The sequence below is a fragment of the Canis lupus genome, chromosome 1, assembly GCF_003254725.2.
Source record: "Canis lupus dingo isolate Sandy chromosome 1, ASM325472v2, whole genome shotgun sequence".
NCBI classification, from domain to species: domain Eukaryota; kingdom Metazoa; phylum Chordata; class Mammalia; order Carnivora; family Canidae; genus Canis; species Canis lupus.
Window position 1 is genome coordinate 86,665,174 of NC_064243.1, and position 18,611 is coordinate 86,683,784.

Consider the following 18,611-nt stretch of genomic DNA (forward strand, 5'->3'; position numbering starts at 1 on the left):
TAGAGTTCTTCCCCCATAACCCTGTCTGCCCTACCCTACAGCCTTCAAGAACCTAGGAAAGAAGAGATTCTAGACCGGATAGGGGAGGGGAGGAAGAGAACATTCGGGCCTTTCACTTGGAATAACACTTTGGAAATTATAATTAATTTTATGCTTGAATTTTTAAAAAATGATACCTAATATTAATAAATAAGGGGAGCTGAGCTGAACAAAATTGTCTTGGCTCTTGAGCATATGAGAAAAATACAGTAGTACAACTGCTGTGGTGGGGTGGGGGCAGGCATAACAAAATCTCTAGGAGAGCGATATTGCATTTTTATGTTTATCACACATAATTTATTTTTCAGAAGCCTTTGGAAATTCTCCGACCTGTGGCTGCTCTCTACTTCTATTTTCAGAGGCACAGGCATAGGAATTGCTGTTTTTTTGAATAACATTGATAACTTTTACTTCTCCCCCCCACCCCCTAATTAAAGATTTTTCAAGGGTGGATGGTTGGATAGATGAAGGAAGGACAGAAGGATTGATTCTATTCATAAATCCATTAGCAGCAACATTTTATATATTAAATTGCCTTGGAGGGAGATGTATTTACCAAATGAACCCTTGAAGTGTTTCTCAAAGTGTGGTCCAAGACTCCCTGTTATGGAATCAGTTTCTTGAGATTCTACCCAAACTTACTAAGATAAGCCCCTGGGAGGACCTTGAGAATCTGCCTTTTAACAAACAATACAGATGAACCTTATGCCTTGTAATATTTTGAGATTATGTCTTCTGAAGTGTGACACTTAGACATGGGCTCCTTAATATTCTGCCTCTGGCATGACCACGCCTCAGTAATCTGATTTTTATTGTTAAAAATTGAGCACGCAGTATCTCTGTATGAGTTAATATAGGCCCAGGGATGCCTGGGTCGCTCAGCAGTTGAGCATCTGTGTTCAGCTCAGGGCATAATCCCAGTCCAGGGATCGTGTCCCACGTCAGGCTCCCTGCGAGGATCCTGCTTCTCCCTCTGCCTGTGTCTTCCCCCATCTCTCTCTCTGTGTCTCTCATGAATAAATGAATAAAATCTTTAAAAGAATTAATATAAGCCCATAATGTTACCATATCTTAAAAGTCCCCGTGCTCACAGACATTGGATGACTTTTATAATGGTTTCTTAAAGAATCACGCAAGGCACCAGCTTAGGTGCTAGAAGTGTATAGTCAATAAGTGGTATCCTGTATTAAAAGGAAACATGAGTAATATTCCATTGTATACATTACTCAGCAATTAGAAACAACAAATACCCACCATTTGCTTCGACGTGGATGGAACTAGAGGGTATTATGCTGAGTGAAATAAATCAGTCAGAGAAGGACAAACATTATATGGTCTCATTCATTTGGGAAATATAAAAAATAGTGAAAGGGAATAAAAGGGAAAAGGAGAGAAAATGAGTGGGAAATATCAGTGAGGGTTGACAGCACATGAGAGATTCCTAACTCTGGGAAACAAACAAGGGGTAGTGGAAGGGGAAGTAGGCAGGGAGATGGGGTGACTGGGTGATGGGCACTGAGGAGGGCACTTGGTGGGATGAGCACTGGGTGTTATGCTATATGTTGGCAAATTGAACTCCAATAAAAAAATAAAAAGAAAAAAGAAAAAAAAGATAACTTGACCATCAAAATCAGGTCAGCAACCCATGGGCCCAATCTCACCCATTGTTTATTTTTATAAATAAAGTTTTATTGGAACACACACACACACAAATAAAAGAAAACATGAGGGGGCAGATTGCTCCTGGGTGACTCATCAGTTAAGCCTCTGACTCTTGATTGTGGTTCAGGTCAGGATCTCAGGGTTGTGGGATGGAGCCCCTCCTCAGGCTCCCTGCTCAGCAGGGAGTCTGCTTGAGGATTTTTTTTCTCTCTTTTTCCCCCTCTCTGTCCTTCCCCCCACTTGCTTTCTCTCTATAATAAATATTAAAAATACATGGCATATGAACCTCTTTCTTGTTTAAAGAAATGATGCACTTACATGGTTTGGAGGCAGAGAAACTCTGTAGCAAAGAAAGCGCTATGCCTAAAATTTGCCCTAATCTTTCTGCCATTTCTGAATTAATCAAGTTCCTTCACATCTGCTACTTCTTTATACTTTCTCCCAATTACTAACATCATCCATTCACCAAGTTGTCTGAACTGAAAAACCTGGGCTTATGCCTTTTTCTTGGTTGGCTCTCATCCCTTCCACAATCAGCCAATTAGTTCTGCCAGATTTCCTCATATGTCTCTGATTCTCTCCTTCTGTCTATTCATAGTTCCCAAGATCAGTCTCTTTTATTCTTGGGTCCAAAATACTACAGATGTCTCCTTCAAATTGATCCTTCCCACAGTTAAGAGAATGGTCCACTTAAAATGCAAGCAAGAGTAGGATGCTGCCATATTTGACATTCTTTAGCGGTTCCCTTTCTCCTGTAGAATAAAATCTAACCTCCTTGGTATGACATATGATATCCTTAGTGATCTAATCTTTGCCTACTTCTCTACCTTTATATTCTGTTTTTCCTTCCTCAAATTTTGAAATTCCTTGTCACTGGGCTTTTTGCACAAGCCATTTCCATTGCCTGGAAAGTCAGAGTCACGCCTCCTACCTAACTCCTGCCCATATTTTAATACTGAACACAGGTGAGCTTGATGAATTTAGGAAAAATTTCCCTAAATCCCCAAAGCTAGATTAGGGCCTCCTTTTATGCTCCTTTTTTATAAAAATCAGTGGGTATTTCTATCTTTCCTTTTAGCATGTTGAAATATTAGTTCTTTTGCCTCATGGAAATCATGTTTTAGACAATTTGGTGTGTGCATTTGGCAAAGAGCTTAGAATATTTTGATTGCTAGATGAATTACAATTGAATAGTTGAATGTCCAAATTGACAACTATGCTCTTGGTGCAGTTCTCTAAAGTTATTATCCAAAAGAACCAAATGCTATTATAGGGTCTTGGCATTTTTGTCTAATTTAGGAGAACTTTGAGCTTGAGTTGATGTACTTAATATGTTCCCCAAATGGGATGATTAGTTAAGGAATTGAACCAATGATTAATAGAAAAATGATGCAGAATAAAATTACATAATCAAGGAAGAAACTGTAAATAAGTAGCAGCAGAGGCCTGCTTTGAAAATATTTGCTGAAAGAAAAAGAGAGAGATTGTAATTACCTCACCTATTGATTAAGTCAGAATAAGAACTTTCCTTAATTTAGTGATCTAAGAGATTGTAACATATTACCTTTAATAATATAGTGGCCTTGCTGAGCCATTCTTTATTTTTTAGGTGAGAGAGAGAGAGAGAGAGAGAGCGAGCGCGAGCATGTGAGGTGGGCCAGGGGGTGAGGAACAAAGGGAGAAAATCTGAAATAGGCTCCACTTGCAGCACAGATCCAGACTCGGGGCTCCATCCATCTCATGATCCTGAGATCATGACCTGAGCCGAAATCAAGATTTGGATACTTAACTGACTGAGACACCTAGATACTCCTTGCTTTTTTTAATTGTGTTTTTTTGCAAGTGTCTAGAAATAACTATTTAGATATAATCTTATTGAAGTATCTTGACATTTCCATTTAAAGGTAAATGTGACTTAGAATTTGTTTTTCTGTTAGCATTAGGTTATTTTACTGTATCAGCTATCATGGATAGAAGTCAAATAGAAGTCTTAGTTTATCATGTTCCTACTGGGAAAAAAATAGATCAAAGTCAAAATAAATATCTTAGGAAAGATATTAGAATCATTAGAAAAATTATCCTAGTACTTGCTCGTTAAGATCAGTAAAGGAAAAGACTGGAAAGAAGGTAAAAAAAAATGTTTTGGCATATCCATATTTATCCATCTCTTTACTAGAAGAAATAAATGAATAAAAATATTTAAAAGAATGAACTCTTCAACAGGATCCATAAAACATGTTTGTTCTGTAGGGTTAGTTAAAGAATGAATGATGGCTTGACATTTAAGCTCTGGAGATTTAATTTGCAATTGTTGAAGACTTTGGGCTAGCCCAATGATTTCCCTTTAAAATGGGGTTTCCCAGCTTCTACACTACTGACATTTTGGCCTGGATAAATCTTCATTGTGAAGGCTGTCTGTCCTGTGCATTGTCGGATATTTAGAAATCTGTTTGGATTTATCCACTAGATTCCAGGAGCTTCTCCCTCTCATATTGCATTGTGACAACCAAACATGTCTCCATACACTGCCAAATATCCTTTGGGGGACAAAATCATCCCTAGTTGAAAACCAATGCTTTAAACATTACCTCTTGAAGATGAGTATTTTAAGAAGTAGGTGGGTACTTGATTTCACTGGATAGCCAAAGAGAAGTTCTGGTGATGTGAAATGGATGTTTTAACTTTAGGCACACTTTCTTTTTTAATTTACAAAAGACTGAAATTCAGCTAACATTTGGGAAATTAACTGGTCAAGTTCTTTCACTAAATATAGAAAGACTAAGGAACTATTTTCTCAATCTTATTGTCAATCATCTCTTCTTTTAAGAATATCCAGTGTGTCCAATTTGTCTGAAAGTGTTTGAATGTTCCATTTATTATTGCTTTGTAACTTAAAAGTGGAGTGTATTTTCATTTGATTGATGTATCAAGTGAAATATTTAATTTTTATCATCATTTTGTTCTACAATAACTTCTACTTAGAACTATTTAAGAATAATAAGATAGAAAATCCATTTCAATGAACAAATGAAAGTATTTTACTTCAAGGTGAAATTTTTGTATGAAGTTAGTTCATATGAGCAATCAAAGATTTTAAGATAAATCCAATAATTAGCACAAGGGAGCTGTATAATTTAAAGATGATAGCATAACATATAGAGATGTTCAATCACTGTGTTTATAGCACCTGAAACTAATGTAACATGATGTGTCAACTATACTCAAATAAAATTAGTGCCATAAAAATTATAAGTATAATTACAGCTAATTTTCAGCCATTAAATTCAGCATGATCAAAAATGGACATAAAAATGAGATTTGAGCCTTAAGTCTGCATTAAATAATATGCTAGCTGAGTTTCCTAGAATAAGTAGTTTTATCTTTCAATGCTTTAGTTTTCTTACCTATAAAATAACAAGATTGGGTTAGATCATGGTTGGCAAACTTTTTCTATTAAAGCCCACATAGTAAATGTAGGTTGTACAACCTCTGTCACAGCTATTCAGCTCTGCCATTGTAGCTTAGGAAAGCAGCCAAACACAACACATAAATAAATGTAGCTATGTTCCAATAAAATTTACTAGGAACACCATGAAATGGTCTGAATGTTCATATGGTGAAAACTTGTATGTTGAAATCCTAATTATCAAAAGTGATATTAGTAGGTGAGGACTTTGGAATGTACTTAAGTCTTGAAGGTGGAACCTCATCAATGGGATTAGTGACATGTAAAAGAGGCTTGCTAGCCCCCTTCCATCATGTGAGGACACAAGAAGTCTATGACCCAAAAGAGGGGCCTCCCCCGACCTTGCTGGCACTCTGATCTTGAACTTTTGCCTATAGAACTGGGAGCAATACATTTCTGCTTTTTTTTTTTTTTAAGATTTATTTATTCATGAGAAACACACACACACACACACACACACACACACACACACGCAGAGGGAGAAGCAGGCTCCATGCAGGAGCCTGAGGTGGGACTCGATCCTGGGTCTCCAGGATCACGCCCTGGGCCGAAGGCAGCGCTAAACCGCAGAGCCACCCAGGCTGCCCCATTTCTGCTTTTTATAGACTACCCAGTCTGTGGTATTCTGTTACAGCAGCTTGAGCAGACCAAGACTAACTGATTTTGAATGTCATACAGTTGTCACATGTCGTGAAATATTATCATCATTGGTTTCGACCATTTTTAAATGTAAAACTATTCCTGGCTCAGCAGCTGTATACAGAGGGCAGGGAGTCCTTGCCCTGTGTGTGGGCTGCATTTTGCCAACTTAACAAGGTGATTGTTAAGGTCTCTTACAGCTCTAACATTCTGGGATTAAGTGAAGATGAGAGAAAGTCATTGTATGTCCTTATTTATTTTAAAACTACCTTAATATCTGAAAGAGCTGAGGGTAAATCATTCATTAATTATAATAATGTAATCTCATGCTTATTGGGCAGTGCTGTGTGGTGGGCTTGCTGTCTCATGAAGTAGTTCGTATTTAACAAATGTTTGTGGGGGATACTTGGTTTCTTTTGCTCTGAGAAAAAGGAATGCTCCAGTCTTACAAAAGATGTCATTTTTCACAAACACTGTTGAAATGGACAGAGACAGAAAGTGAAATCGTTTTAAAATGTAACATTTGTAAAGTTCTTTTCAATTTGCAGAGTACTTTGCTTTACATCAAATGAACTGAACTTTCATAGCAACCCTGCAAAGCAAGTATATAGTAAGCAATTATTCTCCTTTTTAGCTGAAATAAAAAAAAAAATATATATATATATATATATATACACACATATATAGCCTAGGTAGGTTAAGCCACATCTTAGTGGGCTTTTCTGATTCCAAATTCACAATTTCCCCCTTTGCACTCCTCTGCATCTTATATCTGCCCTCCATTACTCTCCTCATCTGAAGCCTAACTAGACCATAGAGTTTTTCTTAGGTTCTGGTTATACAAACAAATACATCATTTAAGTACTTGACAACAAAAAGAATTACATGGCATAGCCTCAGAATGATCATTGACAAGATACAAAACTTCTTTGATGTTAGTTTTCTTAGTTGTAAGTTAAATAAAAATACTTCTTTCTCTTTGTTTGGAAATCAATGTGTTAGGTTTGGGCATACACTATAGTTGGTGTTCGGTAAATATGAGTCCCTTCTTTTCAATCTAATAACACAGAAATGGTGCAGTGCAGATGAACAGAATTCAAGATGCCTTTTATAATTTGGGCTTAGGGAATGCATATTATATATGTGCAACTAATTATACTTTGTAGTTATTGCACATTGTATTAGTAAGGGTTCCCTAGAGAAACAGAGCCAACAGGGTGTGTATATGTGTGCATAAGTATGTATGTCTATATCTATACATGAGGCAGAGGGAGGTTGAGTGATCTGATTTTAAGGAACTGGCTCACCTGACTCTCGAGTCTCAGCAAGTCCAAAATCCCATGGTGGAGACTGCCAAACTGGAGACTCCATTTTGAGGGACTTGCATTTTGAGTCCAAAGGCTGTCTGCTGTAGATCCAGGAATAACCAGTGCTGTAGACTAAGTCCAGAGTCTGTCTTCAGCAGAATTCCTTCTTCCTTGAGGGAAGGCCAGCCTTTGTTATATTCAGGCCTTCAGCTGGTTAGATGAAGACCACCTCCATTGTGCAGGTCAATATGCCTTTCTCAGAGATCACTGATTGAAGTTAAATATCATCCAAAACCCGTTTACAAAAGTTGGGTTATTTTATTTACAAAAATATCCAGAATGATGTTCAACCATGTTTTCTAGGCACTGTGGCCCAGACAGGTTGACACAAAACATAAGTCATTATTATGGTTACATTTAAATTGCTGTTTTAGATGTGGTTTGCTTGCAAGTAACAGAAATACATCCACATTAACTTTTTTTTTAAAAGATTTTATTTATGTATTCATGAGAGAGACACACACAGAGAGAGGTGGGGGGGCAGAAACACAGGCAGAGGGAGAAGCAGGCTCCATGCAGGGAGCCCGACATGGAACTCGATCCCCGGACTCAAGGATCACGCCCTGGGTCGAAGGCAGGCACTAAACCACTGAGCCACCTAGGGGTCCCCCCCATTCACATTAACTTAAATAAATTCTTTTCTCTAAGGTTAGGCTCTAGGATATTTAGCAACTGGAACAGAAATAAATCGAGATAACACAGGGACCCATGTTTCTGTGTTATGGGGTCCTAGTGTCTCATTTCAGCTTCTCTTGTCCACCTACCCTATACTTGTGTTTTTCTTTGTAGACTAGCTTCCTCCATATTTTATTAAGACTTGCTATAATGCCAGTACTATATGATCTTACAGTTGCATTTCTTATAGCTCACTAGTTTGTCTCTCTGTCTGTCTGTCTCTGTCTCCTATGGAATCTCACTGACTCAGGTTTGGACAGATTTCCACCCTCACCTACATAGCCATGGTAGGGACCCATTCTTCTAGTAGGTGATGTGGACAGGAACAGATTCTCTTTAACATGGTTGTAGGTAGGTACAATTCTTTGCTAATTAATATGAATCCCTCAGATATAAAATAACTTAATGATTCTGGAAGCCACCCAGGCCTAAAAAGTAGTGCTAAGATTTCACTCGGTAAGTGAATATAATCAATTAGTCTGTACCTTTTGCTAAGATATAACAGGAAGAGTTGGACTCCAGCTACAGAACCTGATTTTGGAGTGCTATACACAGTATTTCTGAGGAAGAGGCTTAATGCACCTGCAGAAATAGTAAGCTCTCCTCTTTTGGAGGAACACATTGAAATCCAGAAGAAATGCTTTCAGAATCCCTCTGAAAGATGGCAAGTTGGGCTCCTTTGTCTCCTCAAATGCCTCCTTGAGTTTTCCATTGTTCATGCTTTTCACAACTGCTGAAAGGTTGTTTGGAGCTTTTCATGGGATTTGTCAACTCTTTTGGCTTAATAAAATTGCGCCATCCCAAATCTATATCCCTGAGAAAAGAAAGCAGAAGAGCACCTTGTTTAGAAGTAGCAACATAGTAGTCAACTGAATAGGAGAAAAGTTTTAGGAATATTTTTAATTAATCATGCTTAAGGGAATTCAGCTTAAGAGAGATTAAAATTTTAATCAGAATATTCCTATTTCTAGGGACATTCTTTTGAGGGGAGAAAGTTGATACACATTGAATGCTATCAAGATGAGTATTTTGTTTTTAGGTGTACAGCAATTCACATATCAAAACAAGAATATAAAATTAGGTTTTTCTCCCCCATTTATTCATTCTTAACCCATACTCTATAATCATCTCTCACTCTGTGTCAGAAACTACAGGTATTAGAGATTCAAGGAGGAAAAATACTAGGCTACGATCAAAGGAGCTAATAATGGAGGTAGGGGGACAGACAAGCATGTCGGAAATGACACTATGGCTTTATAGATGTTTACACATTGATGAGCACAGAGAGGGGTGCCAAAGAGAGCCTGAAAGTTACTAGAACTAACACTGAAGGAGATACCTACAGCAAGTTGGAATAGAAAAATATTCCAGATCTAGTGGCATAAGCAGAGGCAAGGAGGCCTCCTAGGGAGTATGGTGCATGGAGGGACATCTCGTGAGGGAAGCTGAAGCACAGAGTGTGAAGGGAATGCTGGGACAAGAAGTGACCCGACTTTGGGTGGTGGGTGTGGGGTATATTTATGTTGCCCTGGTGTACAGCTTGCACTCAACTATCTGTATAGTTGAGTCCACTCAAGTTGAAGTGCAATGCTGCCACCTCCTCACCCACTACCTCAGAGAACTCTGTAGCTGAGCACCACTCACCCCAGCTGTGCAAATGCAGAGGCAAGTCCAGATGCCTTAGTCATTACCGGTAGGAATGGTTCAGCAGCCACAGGGTGCTTTATGAAGAGACTTGCACTGTAGGAGCGTCCTTGGCTTTTCCTTTTTTTCCAGTGCTTCTGGCAAACTCATTATCTACATCCAAACAACTTCACAATCTCCCCCATCATGGACAAGTGTTCTGTTTTATAGGTTCTATTTATTTTTTAAAAAGTATCTGAGAGGGGGGGATCCCTGGGTGGCTCAGCGGTTTAGCGTCTGCCTTTGGTCCAGGGCGCGATCCTGGAGTCCCGGGATTGAGTCCCATGTCAGGCTCCCGGCATGGGCCTGCTTCTCCCTCCTCCTGTGTCTCTGCCTCTCTCTCTCTATGTCTATCATAAATAAATAAATCTTTAAAAAAAAAAAAAGAGTATCTGAGAGGAGTAACCCGAGTGGCTCAGCGGTTTAGCACCACCTTTGGGCCAGGGTGTGATCCTGGAGACCCGGGATCGAGTCCTGCATTGGGCTCCCTGCATGGAGCCTGCTTCTCCCTCTGCTTGTGTTTCTGCCTCTCTCTCTCTCTCTCTCTCTGTGTGTCTCTCATGAATAAATAAATAAAATCTTTTTAAAAATTAAAAAATTAAAATAAAAATTAAAAAGTATTTGAGTAATCCTTATGCCCAACATGGGGCTTGACCTCATGACCCAAGAGTCAGCCAGGTGCCTCTGTTTTATATTTTTTTAAATATTTTCATCCAGAGTGATCGAATGGCCTTCTGAGAATTATAGTAAGTAGCAGCTATGGCACAGAATGCTTTCTTTTGTTCCAGACGGCTATGAAACGTTAGGCGAGGGGAATAATGAACTTACTTTGCTGTCATTAATAGCGCTGTATCACTGAGGAGGAGGAATGAATATGCATTTGCATGTGTCCTCACACAAAAAAACAAATGACCTTTAGACATCAAGACCGTTCAGACTGACTTCTCTGGGATGGTGGGTTTTCACCATCCTAAAGTTTTCTCACAGGTGTGGAGATACACAAATAGTTGAATATCATTGAGAAAACTTGCTTATGTTGTGGTAAACTTAGGTACAGTAAAATTAATGAGTTTTAACTGTAAGCTCAGTAATTTTTAAATGTAATCACTTATGTGACCACCACCCATATCAAGACACATCAATTTACATTACCCTAAAATGTTCCCTGGTGCCCTGCTAGTTAATACCACAGCAACCACCACCTGAGCTAACCACCACCTGAGGTAACCACTGTCAGGATTCTATCATTCTATTATTAGCCTTGTCTGATGTAGAACTTCTCAATAAGTGGAATCAGGCAGTATGTATTCATGTGTCTGTGTTCTTCTATTCAACAGAATCTGAGATTAATCAATTTTGTTTCATGTATCATTTTGTGTAATGATACTGTGTAATGCTGAATGAATACAGCAGAACTGGTTTGTCCTCTTTCCTATTAATGGACATTTGGCTTATTTCTCATTTTGAGCTCCTACAAGTAAAGGTGCTATGAACATTCTTGTGAACATATGCATTCATGTGTCTTGTTTATATCCTAGGAATGGAATTGTTAGCTTATAGGGTAGGCATATGCTTGCCATTAGTAGAAACTATCAGTTTTTCACACTGGTCATACTGTTTTATACTCTCTTTAACACAATGTATGAGAGTTTCAACTGCTGCACTTTCTCACCAAAATTAGCATTGTCCTTATTTTTTAATTTTAGCCTTTCTGAGAGGTGTATAGTTTTACCTTATTGTATTATAATTTTCTTGATGACTAATGTGATGTTAATTTCACATACAACAATATTTTTTGAACCGTAACAATAGCAAAAAAAATGATGAAGTTGAAGAAAGGGCAAGAAAATGAACTTTTAACAAGCTATCATGGCTCAAAACCAAAACACATAATTTATACCATGTTATTTAATCTTTAATAATGATGTATTAATAGGTCCAGTTTTCAGATAAATTTGTGATAAAGAGACATTACATAAAATAGAATTAGTAATACTACTTTGTAGTGTAGTTGGGAGAATTAAATGTTATACACATTCATACACATTATGTTTTTTATGTAAAGAACTGAGAATAATACCTGGCATGTGAGAATCACTCAGTGTTGCTGTTTGGAAATATAATACTGTATATTTTATTTTTAAGATTTCATTTGAGAAAGTGAGAGAGCACAAGCAGGGGGAGAGGGAGAGGGAGAAGCAGGCTTACTGCTGAGCAGGGAGCCCAATGTGGGGCTTGATCCCAATGACCTGAGCCAAAGGCAGATGCTTAATTGATTGAGCCATTCAGGCACCCCTATAAATTTTAAATAAAAACAAATTAGCCTTCTGGCTTGGGAAGATTGAGTTGTGACTGGCTATGGATTTAATCCAGCTGACGTTAACATGAGGAAATTTGATAAAATGTTGGCTGTACCACTAGGGATGTGTCCATATTAATGTTAATGGTCACCCTTGAAAAGTTGCTGAATGGATCTGATTGTTTTCAACTATAGTTAATCCATGGAGCTTGGCTTGGGTGGAGACTGTCCATATTTCAGAAATAGGACATAGCCTGTTAATTGAGTGATAAATTCGCTGCTTCTACTAAACTTCTCAGATGCATCCTATGCTTAAGATGTCATACTGAGTGATGGCAATACACACACAGTGAGTGTGGTTAGGCTTCATAGAGCAGAAGAGAAGAAAAGGTTACCTTTCTCCATGTACTCTATCTCCCCAGCCTGTCCCATGTAGTTCCTTAATGAATTAGACTATGTAGGGTGCTTTTTAAGACTTATTGGCTTCCAGGTCTCTGCAGTTTAGATCTTTGTGTTTGGGGCATGGGGTAGTTTTGTGTTTGTTTGTTTTTTTTTAATGTCCCTTGTAAGTATATTTCAAAGATTACAGTGACACAAATTTCTGTATCAGTGTTTCATAGTATTTTTTCAACTCTGGCTCCTGAAATCTCAGACCTTACTTGGCAGGCTTCTCAAATACATAGTCCTTTTTTGATTTCAGCAGGTGGATAGATTAGTTTTCATAGGATATTCAAGTTATAAGAGAGAAGATACTTGTCACCTTGCTCTAAGATTCCTATTCCACCTTTTCTTTTTAGCAATTCTCATTTTATAATAAAACTTAATCGGAATATTTACCATGGTTACAATCAGGATTCAATAGGAAAAAAAATAGTGTAAGTGTTTGAGAAAACTTCAACCAGTGCAATTCAGCATGTGATTCATTAGGAATAAGTATTTTTAAATGTTCAAAGCTGTTATCTTTTTACTTATTTACATACCTCTTATTTTAAAGAGGATTTGAACTAAAAACCAACATCTGTGACTAATTTCTGAAATTTTTTTACTCTACCTCTAGAAATTTATTAAAATACACCATTAAGGGCAAAAATATGTACTAGTTTGTCAGAAAGGGTCAAAATAAAGTAGATGTGTTGGACTTCGAACTAGAAATCAATTTAATTAGATAAATATTTTTGAGCATTTCCTATATTCCAGGTTCCACGCTAAGCATTAGCAATACCAAGATGAAAATGACATAATTTATACATTCTAGGATCTGACCAGTTAATGGGAAAAATTGATATAAGCAATTAATCATAATGCTTTCTAATAAAACATACCATAAAAATATTTCAGATATAAGAGTGTGTTAAAAGAACCAATTTTGCCTGAGGAAAAAACATTGTAAATGGGTTATATTGGAGTTGTATGACCCTTAAAAGATGATTAGCAAAGGAAGGAAAGAACATTCCACGTGGAAAAATGTGTATGTGCAAAAGCGTCATGGTGTGAATGGGCATGATATGTTGGGTGATTTGATCAGTGTTGCTGCGTAAAATTAGACTCGAGGGGAAAGTAAGCAATGTGACCGGAACTAGGACAGGAAGTGAGAAGGGCCTCATGGGCAATGCTCGGTAATTTGGATTTTACATCTGAAGTTGTTTCTAAAATGTTCTTAGGGGAAAATGTATTTGACAAATAATTACAGAAATCTGTGTGCCAGAATCTGAACTAGGCACTGAGGATACACTGAATAAAGATTCACTACCATCTCTCAGAAATCTTAACTGGAGATACACCAAGATAGAAACAATGGCATTTGATTCAAGGACGGGTGGCTCTTTGTACTTCATGGGAGGGGAGATAGGAGGATAAAGGAGGGGCTTTGTTTTCTCTAATGGTAAAAGAACCCATTTCACTCACTACCAAGATAAAAACGTTCATGTTTTGAACCAAAAACTTAATGTGTCTGTAATGTCATTTCTGATTTTGCTTTGGTGTGGAAGAGATGATTGAAATGTATTTGGAAAGAACAACTCGTGCTAGAACTCTGCTTTCACAGATCTGGTGTTCAGAGCACACACACATCCCTCTAAATAGGAAAGCTGGAACAGAGTGTTGATCTAATTGCTTCTTCCGAACAGCCCAGAAAACTGTTGGACTTTGTGGGCCCTAACCAATTTTGTTATCAATAATACAAAAGAGAGATGCTTAAGTGTAGCTTCCTCACAAGGGAAATGCTGTCACAAGAGCCAATGACCTAAATTGTCTTTGAGCATCAAACTTTCTAAAGTGAAGAGAACACATCTGCCCTTTGAATATTAAACTAGTCACTAAACTGGGTCAGAAGGCCTACAAAGAGCGCATTTATAGCACTCTCCCCTCTTCCTCCCAGGAAGAGATGTCTTGGGTGTTCATTACCTTGAAGAAATCCATACAAATGAATGCAAATTGCTTCTGACAGAAGATGTTTCTTGCAGTGTTCATCTTTGACAACATTGGCTCTGTGCCAATTTGTAGATTTCCTTAACTGGGTTTGCAGAAGATCCCTGGAAATTATTCATCCTAGCTTACCTATATTCCCACTCTCATCTTCTATGTCTGTCCTCAATTACACAAACACATACGAGCCAGCCCTCTCTTCAGGCATTAGAAACAGTCAGCAATTTGTTGAGACTACTTCTGCCAATTTTGTTGCATTAGCTTCCTTGTAAGGGGGAAGTCAGGACTGAGAAAAGACCCGTGGTTTGACTGATTTGGAGGAGCCAGGTGACTAAATGAGGAGCTATGGTAGAGTGCTCAAGGAAAAAAAAACACCTGCCACCATCTCAAGAACAGAGATCGTAACACCTGCACTGAAGTCACAGATGCTCGTATGTTTCCTGAATGGATGAGTACATGAGTAAGCAGGAGGAGAGGCAGTGGATATACTATAAGCAGTGGAGGAGAGGAGATAGAGAAGGCAGGCTTCAGGTGGTTACATGGCCCCAGATGAAAAGTATATGTAGCTTTTAGACATACAGAGGATAAAAAAGGAGAAAAGCAGATTTAAATTCGAATCATGATTTAAGAAGACAAGATGAGTCTGAATCAGAGACAGTTTTTCTTGGAGAGGAGAAGTCTAACAGTGGGGACATAATATTTGTTGAATAAACGAATGTGTGAGGAATGACACCTCATCTTCTAAGACAGAAGGAAGATGGGCTAAAAGTACAGTCCTTTTGATGTAGAAGGAAAGCAGTTTGGAAATTCTTACATTTTAGTCCCTCCAAGGTAATTGCAGTAAAGATTTAGGAAATGATAGCTGTGCCGGGTAACATATAGTGTATTGTACATATGTTGTCTCATTTAATCCTTACCATACACCTGCAAGGAAGGGGGCAGGGTTAGGATTCTGGTTAGGATTCATTTCAACTAGGCTCAGAAAATAGTTGGAACTGAACTAGGATTTGAACTTAAAGACTGTGTCTCCAGAGGCCATCACTTTGTGATAGTAAGGAAACAAGGCAAGGAGCTTGAGCATCCTTATAATTTTCTGATGGTTTCTTCAATGTTTGTGTGTCTCTTGATATGTGGATTATATATTCACTAATGGTAAAGACATTGACTTGGTGTCTCTGGTTCTCTTTTAGTGGCTAATAAAATGCCTGGCTCAAGGTAGTCAGTCAGATATTTGTTAGTGGAGTTTTTAATCAAAGGAGTTAAAATTGGGGAGGTGAAAATTAAGAATTGGAAGTCAAAAATAATTTTTATAAAACAGGATGGAGAAATACAGCAATCTCTTGAAGTGTGGCCAATAAGATCTGAGGTCCTGCTATGTCAGGTAAAGGTTCTAAAATAAAGGCCTATTTAACTTCTTCCAGGGTTAAAAATGTTGGAAGAGCTTACAGCCCTCTGTCCAGCACATAACGGATCAATATACATCCACAAGGATACAGAATAACGTGAGCATTATGTATGCCCAAATCTCGTCTCAAGTCACTGGAAACTTTGGGCAAACTAATTTCCATAAATCTAGTTTACTTGTCTATAAAAGAAATAATACCTCTTTCAGTTGTTACAAAGGTCAAATAAGGGCACCTGGGTGGCTCAGTGGTTGAGCATCTGCCTTCAGCTCAGGTCGTGGTCCTGGGATCGAGTCTCACATCAGGCTCCCTACAGGGAGCCTGCTTCTCCCTCTGCCTATGTCTCTGCCTCTCTCCCTAGATCTCTCATGAATAAATAAGTATTCATGAATAAATAATATTTGGAAAAAAACCCAAAAGATGAAATAAGGTAATACATGTAAAGCACCAAAGGCTTTATACACAGTTAATACTCTGTCAGTATTAGCTATTGTTTGATGCAGAGTAAATCAAAGGGAGCTTGGTGTCCTAACACATATGTAGCCTGGATCCCAGGTGGGGACCCCATTGCATCTTCTCTCCTGTCAGGAGTATAGCTTGGACACGGGGGCTTGCCACAGGCACTTGGGGGAAAGACTGCATCTGAAGGTATGGTCACACATGAGCTAGGATCCTTAAAAAGGCCCTCCACTGGTGAGGAGGGGTGTGCAGAATGCAGTCCTGTACCTGCTCTGTGCATTTCAGGAGATGAGTATTGTAAATTAAATATAATGGGGAGACAGGGATCTCTTTGCTCTCGAGTACCTGAGATGTTGGAAGCATGAGGCAATAATGTTATGGACTCAGTGCCATGGTGTGATGCCCCAGGACCGAGAACCCATCACTTGCCCCTCACCTGAGCAGCCTAGTGTGGCATGGGCAGCAGTACCATGTTCACAGCTCTGGGAGACAAGGAAGTAGGCATGTCTAGGGAGGCATGGGCATCACTTCCCAAATGATGGTAGCATCACTTGCAAGGTTTCACTGGCCACTAGCCTCTCCAGGGGACTCAAAGACATCTTCAGAAAAGATTTGAGAAGAATTAGTGATCCTTTGGTTGACCATAGAGGTAGAGAACTACCTCTATGCAGTCCGCACATTTACGACTTCTGGACCAGGGTGGTTGAGGAAACAGGAATTACCTGGAATTCTAGAGCTCAGAGGAATGTAGCAGCTCCTCTGGTCCAACTGTATCTCTTAACCTGTGGTCCAGAAAGTCTGAGTGCTGTCCCTAAGATCACCTGCAATAAGAATCTGTTTAACAAAGTTTGGGGGACCATCCACCAATGCATATGCCCTTGAGCAACTAGCAGTATGAAAAGTGTGGCTGGCCTGAGTAGTGTGTGAATGTGGTTGCATTAAACCAGAAAAACACTGGCATGAGCAGCCAGGCAGCCCAGCTGGGTTTGTTTCCCCACATATATCTACTCCTTTATTTCTCTCTCTCTCTCTCTCTGTGTCTCTCTCTCTGTCTCTCTCTCTCTCTCTCTCTCTCTCAGGGTTGCTAGCTAACTGATAATGTGAAAATATACTTCCTTAACTTCTACATGCTAAATCAATTAATGTTCGGGTACAATTTGGTTCACAATGAAGCATGGACTTCTTTATTTTTAGTTGTTGCTTTCATGACTTTTTGCTTAGGGATTGTGTTAGTTGAGTGAGGACCTCTGACATGATCCATGGCCCTGATAGAGGGGCTGATCAGAGATAAGTAAACATATCCCAGCTGTTGCAATGTTGACTACTGAGCCTTCATTACACAGTGAAACTCCTGGCATAAGCATGCATCCGAGAGGCCATATTGGCATTGACTGAGTTTTTGCAACCTCTTTCCTTCCTCTTTGTAGCAGGATACTCATGAGTCCTAGATGGGGTTAGGAGCTCTACTCTCTGCATCCCTCCCTGACCGAACTGATTTAATCACACATCCCTTCCTTTCGCTACACCTCTAACTGCATACCATCTGTGATATTTGGCAGCTGCTGGTTATAACCCACGTACCCCTTGGCCCCAACATCTATCAGAAATATTTTATCTGTTGGCAATGTCTTTAAAACCATGATTGCTTATTTTGTCACCTATGATATTAGGATAATCATTTCTCTTCTAGGTGGCACTGCTGGGCACTTGAACTTCTGTTTACAGCTTTTTTTTTAGGCCCTAAAACATAGAGGCATGTAAGCTGGAATAATGGGACATGTGCTTTTCCTTGGGGGTATATATTTGGTCTTAGGAGAAATTTACCGGTACCCATAACAATAAGAACACTGGGTTGAAAGTGTTGGCAAGTTCACCATGGTGAGTTTTAAGCTCAGAGGAATTGAAAAGAACCCAGGAACTAAAAAATAGATATTTACACATAAATATCTTTTGTATACATAAATTAAGTGTAAATATATACAGACATGGAAGTTAAACCTACCCTACCTTAAATTATGTATACGTGCGTGTGTATGTGTACGTAGTGTTGGCCAGTTACCTATGTATATGCATCTGAACGTGTTACTATTACTACATGACAGAATTATAGACAATTTCTATTTTAATGTATTTTGAGTTTTTCAAAGTTTTTCAATGAGGATAGGAGCCTTTTTTATAAAATGAACAAACATTATAAAGCAAATCCATGCTGGAGTCTTTTTGACAACAAATCATAAAAGCTGCCAGAGTCAGGAAGGACACAGAAATTGCTAATGTGACCTGGGCTCTTGGCCAAATAGGTCACAGGAATTGGTTTCTACCCCCTACCTCCTTCTCTAAAGCACTAGCTACTTTGAGCTAAAATTATATATGTGGACAATGAAGTGAGTGCTGTAGTAGAGTCAAACAGATTACTCTGGCAACTGTTCTGGAGACAAAAGTCTGATTATGTTTGAGTTCTACATTCGTATTTTCTCTCAAGTAGTCACAGATAG

The 18,611-nt window shown here is 38.7% G+C and overlaps 1 protein-coding gene and 1 non-coding gene across 11 annotated transcripts in view; one reads left to right on the forward strand and one right to left on the reverse strand.

Annotated features, from left to right (window-relative positions):
* The window catches only part of TRPM3 (transient receptor potential cation channel subfamily M member 3), a 492,887-nt gene that overhangs the window by 7,178 nt on the left and 467,098 nt on the right, over positions 1–18,611 (forward strand). The gene's annotated exons all lie outside the window — the stretch shown is intronic.
* LOC112645738 (small nucleolar RNA SNORD66) lies at positions 7,464–7,524 on the reverse strand. Its single transcript, XR_003127229.1, has one exon. It is a non-coding gene; the product is annotated as a small nucleolar RNA SNORD66 (small nucleolar RNA).